The following is a 7098-nucleotide window of genomic DNA, read 5'->3' as shown; positions in this document are numbered from 1 at the left end:
CAAGATTTAAGATATATAGACTATATAAAATATGCATTCCAAAGTATTTAGTTTAGATATATATAGACTATATGTTATATGCTTTCTAAAATGTTTTGTTTATAGGTACGATCCTTTAAAAAGGCTTTACTTTAAGTAAGTATAAGTCTACCTAGTCAAAGTATCCTACTGATTAGGGACAAGCACATAGGCTAAAAGCACACCAATTCATATTTTCTTACATTCATGTTGCATGATGTATCAGAAGGTACGATCCTTTGCAAAGGCTTTACTTTAAGTAATTATAAGTTTACCTAGTCAAAGTATCCTACTGATTAGGGACAAGTACATAGGCTAAAAGCACACCAATTCATATTTTCTTACATTCATGCTGCATGGTGTATCAAAAGAAATGAAAAAGTATGTGATAAGAAATATTCATAAGAAATATGTATTCCATATCATGGATGCCATGGATATCTGGTGGTTGCTAAAGTAAAAAAATGATAGGGATGCAATGATACTATAGTTTTGTGCAAGGCCTTAAACTTTGTTTAAGGTTTTTGCAAAGTATTACACATAGTAATAAAGATAAGTAAGTATGCTAAACCTCTTCTAGATTCTATGGTTTTAAATACCTACCTTATAAATACATTATCTAATTTTTCATTCTTCGACTAACTAACAAGTACTATACACATGGAAGAAAAGCATACATGCTAAAAGTAAGTGTGTAAATTTTAATATTTTCTTATTTTTTAAATTAATTCAATTCTTTGATTGACTACTTTTTAAAATTAAAAGGTTATTAGTATATAATATACATAATTTTAAATGTTATTAATGTATAATATTAATTATTTATATATTTATTTAAATTTATATAATAATTAATTTATATTTATATTAGTTTTTAAGTTAATAATGTATAGAATAGCAATATATTCACTAATTCTTCATTGTTTTAAGAATAAGTATTATATAAAGCACATATGCTAGAAGACCTCCTTTCAAGTTATATTTTTTTAATTAATGTATTTATATATTTATTTATATAATATTTATATTAATTTATAGCTTAATAATATATATTTTTAGCAAAATTATATTTTAACATTAGTTAATAAAAATTTATTATATTATCGAGTAAAAATATTATAAATGGATTTCTTATATTGATAAAGTGTCGTGAGAACAGTTTTTTGGAAAGATTTATGATTAAATTTTGTTTTGAAGTTATTGTGTACACAATAGGTAGGGAGGTTTGAGTGGTTTTGAGGTTGAGAGAGAAATTTGTAATAAAGTGTCATGAGAAGAGTTTTTTAGAGAGATTTATGATGAAATTTTGTTTTGAAGTTGTTGTGTACACAATAGGTAGGGAGGTTTGAGTGGTTTTGAGGTTGAGAGAGAAATGTGTAATAGATTGTTTTTTTTTTTGGATGAGTTTTTTGGAGAGATTTATGATTAAATTTTGTTTTGAAGTTGTTGCATACGCAATAGTAGGGAGGTTTGAGTGGTTTTGAGATTGAAAGAGAAATTTGTAATAGATTGTTTTTTTTTGTTGAGGAGTTTTTTGGAGAGATTTATGACTAAAATTTGTTTTGAAGTTGTTGCGTACACAATAGGCAGGGTTTGAGTGGTTTTGAGCTTGAGAGAGAAATTTGTAATAGATTGTTTTTTTTTTGTTGAGGAGTTTTTTGGAGAGATTTATGATTAAATTTTGTTTTGAAGTTGTTGCACACGCAATAGGTAAGGAGGTTTGAGTGGTTTTGAGGTTGAGAGAGAAATTTGTAATAGATTTTTTTTTTTGGAAAAATTGTTGCGTGCCCAATAGGTTAGGAGAGAAATTTCTAAAAATAGGTTGTGAGAGTTTGAGGTAAAGAGGAAAATTTGTGAAAAAAAAGATTTAATGCAAAAATGGTTTTTTGAAGTTATTGCATACACACAAGTTTTTGAGAAAAGGATCGGATTTAAAAAAAAAATCAAATTTATATAAAAACTTGATTCTTAGAAGTTCTTGCGTATGCAATAGGTTAGAAATGAACTCACCTCTTGCAACATTTTAAAAATTTTTGAGAATCTGCAACAAGTTGATGAGAGGAGAGAAGCGTGGAGTGTAAATGAATGATCTTTAAATGAATGAAAGAGAGAATGAAGGATGTTCTGCTTATAGTGAACCTAAAATAACTAAAAAAACCTTAAAAACTAAAAAAAGTTGACTTGACCTAAAAGCTACCCATTTCCTATAAAACTCTACTTCTTCTCATTCTCTCTCACAACTTTCCTGGAGCTCCACCACCTCTCCACCTAGGTACTCCCTCCCTCCCTCTTGTCCCTCCCCTGTTGCTTCCCATCCCCTCTCCTCCTGCTTTCTCTCCCCCTCCCTTCCCCTCTCCTCCCTCTCCCTTCCCCTCTCCTCCCCCTTCTTCTCCCGCTTCCTCTCTCCCCCTCCCTTCCCCTCTCCTCCCGCTTCTCCCCTCCCTCCTCCAGCTTCCTCTCCTCCCCTCCCCCTTCCCCTTCCCCTTCCCCTCTCCTCCCTACCTTCCCTTCCCCTCCTCTTGTTGGTAAGCTGAAAGGAAAGCAAAGAGTGGACACAAACTCAGAATACTTGCATTACTTGCATTATGGAATGAAGAAGAGTGAGTCCTTAAGTAGGCACCTCATACATGCTCACTGACATCACTGATGACTTCAGAGCTCCACAATCATCTCCTCAATCTGCTCCTAGATTCTCTCAATCATCCTATGTGGCTCTCCACCACCTAACTGTGCTTGTGGGCACCTAACTGTGCCTCTAGCACTCACACATAGAAACCAAGGTGTGCCTGAGGCATACACCTTGAGATATCCCAACATACCCCCCCTCAAGGGAATGCCTCAGGCTATGTCAAGCATACATCTAGTCTCATAGTTTCTCATGCCATCTCATGGTGGTCAAGGATAAATCTATGGCTAGGTTCTCATGCTAGCAAGGGTTCCCATGGGTGTAAGTTAAACAAAAGGGATACAAAAAGACCTTCCAATGGTTATCTCCCCTGCATGTACATGCACACAATGTCTGCAGGGACGTACCATGGAGCAAAACATACACATGACCTACATCATAAGGTGACCAGAGGTGTTTACAAAACACACAAAACACAATAGTTTATTTCATTCATTTTGGAGGACTATCCAGGCTGAGTACCTTGACATAAAAAGAGAGATCTGGAGCATACATAGAGATGATTTAAAATGCATAATCTTCAAAGGATGCCTCATCTTGTGGAGGCTCATCAACTGAAAGTAGATTTGCATTTTCTGTTTTTGCTTTGGCTCTGCAAAACTTCTCATTATGGTTGTTCTTGCCACAGTGCTTGCATGGATTAATTTTGAAGCAGTCCTTTGAAAGGTGATTTGTCTTTCCATAGTGATTGCAAGGAGTATACTTGCCCTTCTGGACTTTTATAGCATAAACAGTGTCATTGCCTTTCCTGAGCTCCATATGCCTTTCTTCTTCTTAGAGAGCAGAGATAATACCTTCAAGATTAGGATTAGGAAGATTTTTCAAAGTGCTAACTATGTGATCATAATCTTCAGGCATACTCTTAAGTAACACTGCCATAGCATCATCTAGAGTAATAAGAGAGTTGATAGAAGCTAATTGAGTCATAAGACTCCGCATATAGTTGACATGAGCTGCCAAAGTAGTACCATTAGCCATCTTCAATTCAAAGAAAGAGATTTTAAGTGATAGTTTAGAGATGTGAGAGCTAGCACCAAAAATCATGTCAAGCTTCTGCCAAGCTTCTGAAGGAGACTCTAAGTTAGAGATGTGGTGAATATAATCATCTCCTAAAGCAAGAACAATGATACCATATGCTTTTTCTTCTCTAGCGGGATCCCTTGCCGGTCGTGTCGGAGTTGAGGATTCTCCAGCATTGGAGGCTGTAGAAGAAGCAGTAGGAGTAGGTTTGACAAGTCCCCATAGGTTCTCCCTCATCAATGCGAATTTCACCTTCATCTGCCATGTGTGGAAGCCCTTTCCATTGAACTTCTTTAGATTCAATAGGGTAGCCATGAGAGGGTCTAACCCAGATATTGGGCAGTGTCTATCTCTCTTACAAGGCAAAAAATAACTGAAAGACTTCCAAAATATGAGCACTTGATGTAGCAAAGACTAGTGACCAATATTCAATCAATGATGCTTCTTCTTACATGCTTCATAGAAGTGGCTAAAATGAATACTTTCCAATCAAAACCAGGTCTAGCAATTCAAAACAAAATTGAAGCCACACTTGTACTGAAGTTATTGAAAGTTTCAAAAAACCAGAAATGCTAGAGTAGCATTTTATGTAGCATCATCTTCAAAAACTTGTCCAAAACTGTCAAAACCAAAACGCTGAACTTGGAGGGCTTGTAGCTCACTCTTCAAAGCAAGGAAAAGAGGGCTTTCTAAAGCAAAAGAAAGCTCATATACCAGAGAGGGTCCAGCACAAAGGTTGGTTAAAATGGTGTGCGCTTTTGCCCGGGGGAGTTGCTACAGGCTGAACCTGAGTTTTGACAATTTCTCCTTCGTTACTGAACCAAATGAGCTGAAAAATGGCTCAAAATCTTTGTCTTGAGGTCGCCCATCTACTCCTAAGAGGGCTCAGGCAATAGTGGAGCAGGCAGGGAGTATTGAGCAATAGAAGAAATTCGCTGTTTGGAGAATGGCAGCCAACAGAGACGTTTTTTTCTCAATTGCTTGTAGGTGGAAGTTTGCCCATACTAGAGGAGTTTACAGCTCAGAGGGTTTGGGCAATGGTCGTTTGTAGGCGGAGAACCAAGCTCTCAAAGAGTTTGGGAAGAAGGAGGAAAATGGGGAAGAAGAAGATGAAGAAGAAGAAGAAGAAGTGGCAGAAATGGGCTCAAGGGGGATCAAAGGGCTCTGATACCACCTCTTCCCCGCCTCCCCCTCCCTTCCCCTCCTCTCCCTCCCCCTCTCCCTCTTTGTCGGCCCTTCCCCCTCCCCCTCCCCTCCGCTCCCTCCCTGTCACCCTCCCCGCCAGCCCCTCCCTCCCCGTCGTCCCTCCCTTCCCCTCCCCCTCCCCCTCCCCATCCCTTCCCCTCCCCTGCGGCCCTCCCCTCCCCCTCCCCGTGGCCCCTCCCTCCCCTTCCCCGCCGTCCCTCCCTTTCCGTCCCCCCCCTGTGGCCCCTCCCTCCCCACCATCCCTCCCTTCCCCTTCCCCCCCTCCCCACCGATGAAGGGGGAGGGGGAGGGGGAGGGTAGGGGGAGGGGTGCGGCGAAGGGGGAGGGTGAGGAGCACAGGGAAGGGGAAGGGGGAGGGGCAAGGGGAGGGGAAGGGGCACGGGGGGGGAGGGGAAGGGGCAGGGGCGGGGAAGGGGGGAGGGCGAGGGGCACGGGGAAGGGGCGCGGGGGAGGGGCGGGGGAAGGGCCAGGCGAGGGGCGCAGGGGAGGGGTAGGGGAAGGGTGCGGGCGAGGGGCACAATGGACGGGCAGGGGGAAGGGCACGGGGGAGGGGCGTGGAGGAGGGAAGCGCGAGGGGCGTGGGGAAGGGCCACGGCGGGGGAGGGGTAGGGGGAGGGGGAGGGGAAGGGGCGAGGGCAGGGGAGGGGGAGAGGGAGGGGAAGGGGCGGGGGTGGGAGGGGGGTTAACCCCCCCCACCTGTTGCGCACGCAACAGAGGGGAGGGGGAGGAGCGGGGGTGAGAGAGGGGGAGGGGAGGCAGAGAGGGGGAGGGGGGGAAGGGGAGGGGGAGGGGGAGGGAATCCCCCTCCCACCCACCTGTTGCAACAGGTGGGGGGAAATCCCCCCACTTGTTGCACATGCAATAGGGGGGAGGGGGGATGCGAGAGGGGTGCGAGAAGGGGCGAGGGCGGGGAGGGCCGCGGAAAGGAGCGGAGGCTGGGGAGGCGGGGAGGGGAGGGGGTTAACCCCGCCCAACCTGTTGCGCACGTAACAAGGGGGAGGGGGGGTGGGGGAGGGAGGCGGGGAAGGGGGAGGGCACAGAGAGGGGAGGCGGGGAGGGGGAGGGCATGGGGAGGGGGGGTTTACCCCCTCACCTGTTGCACCTATTGGGGGAAAAATCCCCCCCTTACCCACCTATTGCGCACACAACAGGTGGTTGGGGGAAAGGGGGGTGGGGGGGCAAGGCGGGGAAGGGGGAGGGGAGGCGGGAGGGCAAGGAGGGGGACAACAGGTGGGGTAAACCCCCCCTCTCGCCCCCTCCCCACCCTCCCTTCCTCGCCTCCCCTCCCTCTCGCCCCCTCCCTGTCCTACCTTCCCCACCTCCCCTCCTCCTTCCCGGCCGTTAACCCTCCCTCCCCCTTCCTCGCCTCCCCTCCCGTCGGCCCCCTCCCTTCCTCCCTCTACTCCCTTCCCCTCTCCTCCCACTTCCCCCCTCTTCTCCCCCTTTTTAAAGGCGGGGAGCAGTGAGGAGGAGGGGAGGGGAGGGAGGAGGGAGAGGAGAGGGCAGTCGGGAGGGAGGAGACAGGCGGGGAGGCGGGAGGGAGGAGGAGAGGAGGTAGGCGGGGAGGCGGGAGGGAGGAGGGAGAGGAGGCAGGTAAGGAGGCGAGAGAGCGGGGAGGGCGGGAGGGAAGGGAGGGGGTCAACAGGAGGGCGCAGACGAGAGGGGAGGTAAAGAAAGAGGAAGGGAGAGGCGGGATGGAGAGGCAAGAGGACAATAACCCCCAACCTATTGCGCACACAACAGATTGGGGGTTAATCCCTCCCTACCTTAAGCCCCCAAAGGGCTTTAAATTTTTATTTTATTTTAAAGACAAAAAAATTAATTTAAAAAAGAAAAAAAATAAACAAAGTTAAAATAAATAAAAACTTTTTAAAAAAATTTAAAATTTAAATATAAAAATAAATTAATTAATTAAAATAAAATAATTAAAAAAAGACAAAAAAATAAATTAATTTAATTTATTTTTAAAATTAAAAATAAATAAAACTTAAAATAATATTTAATTAGAAATTTATCTCAAGTACCGCCAATATCTGTGGCGATAACTATGGTAACTCCGGCAGTAACTACAGTATCTCCAACTGTACCTACACCATCAACTGCTACAACTACAAGAACAAGAAGGAGTGATCGTGGAGCAAATTCAAGTTCTACAGCTATTCCCAGAA

This window comes from Dipteris shenzhenensis, chromosome 32, assembly GCF_047967505.1.
Source record: "Dipteris shenzhenensis isolate YYH24624 ecotype China chromosome 32, Dip_SZ_1.0, whole genome shotgun sequence".
Taxonomy (NCBI): Eukaryota; Viridiplantae; Streptophyta; class Polypodiopsida; order Gleicheniales; family Dipteridaceae; genus Dipteris; species Dipteris shenzhenensis.
The sequence above is the reverse complement of the archived record's forward strand: the minus strand, read 5'-3'. Positions refer to the sequence as shown.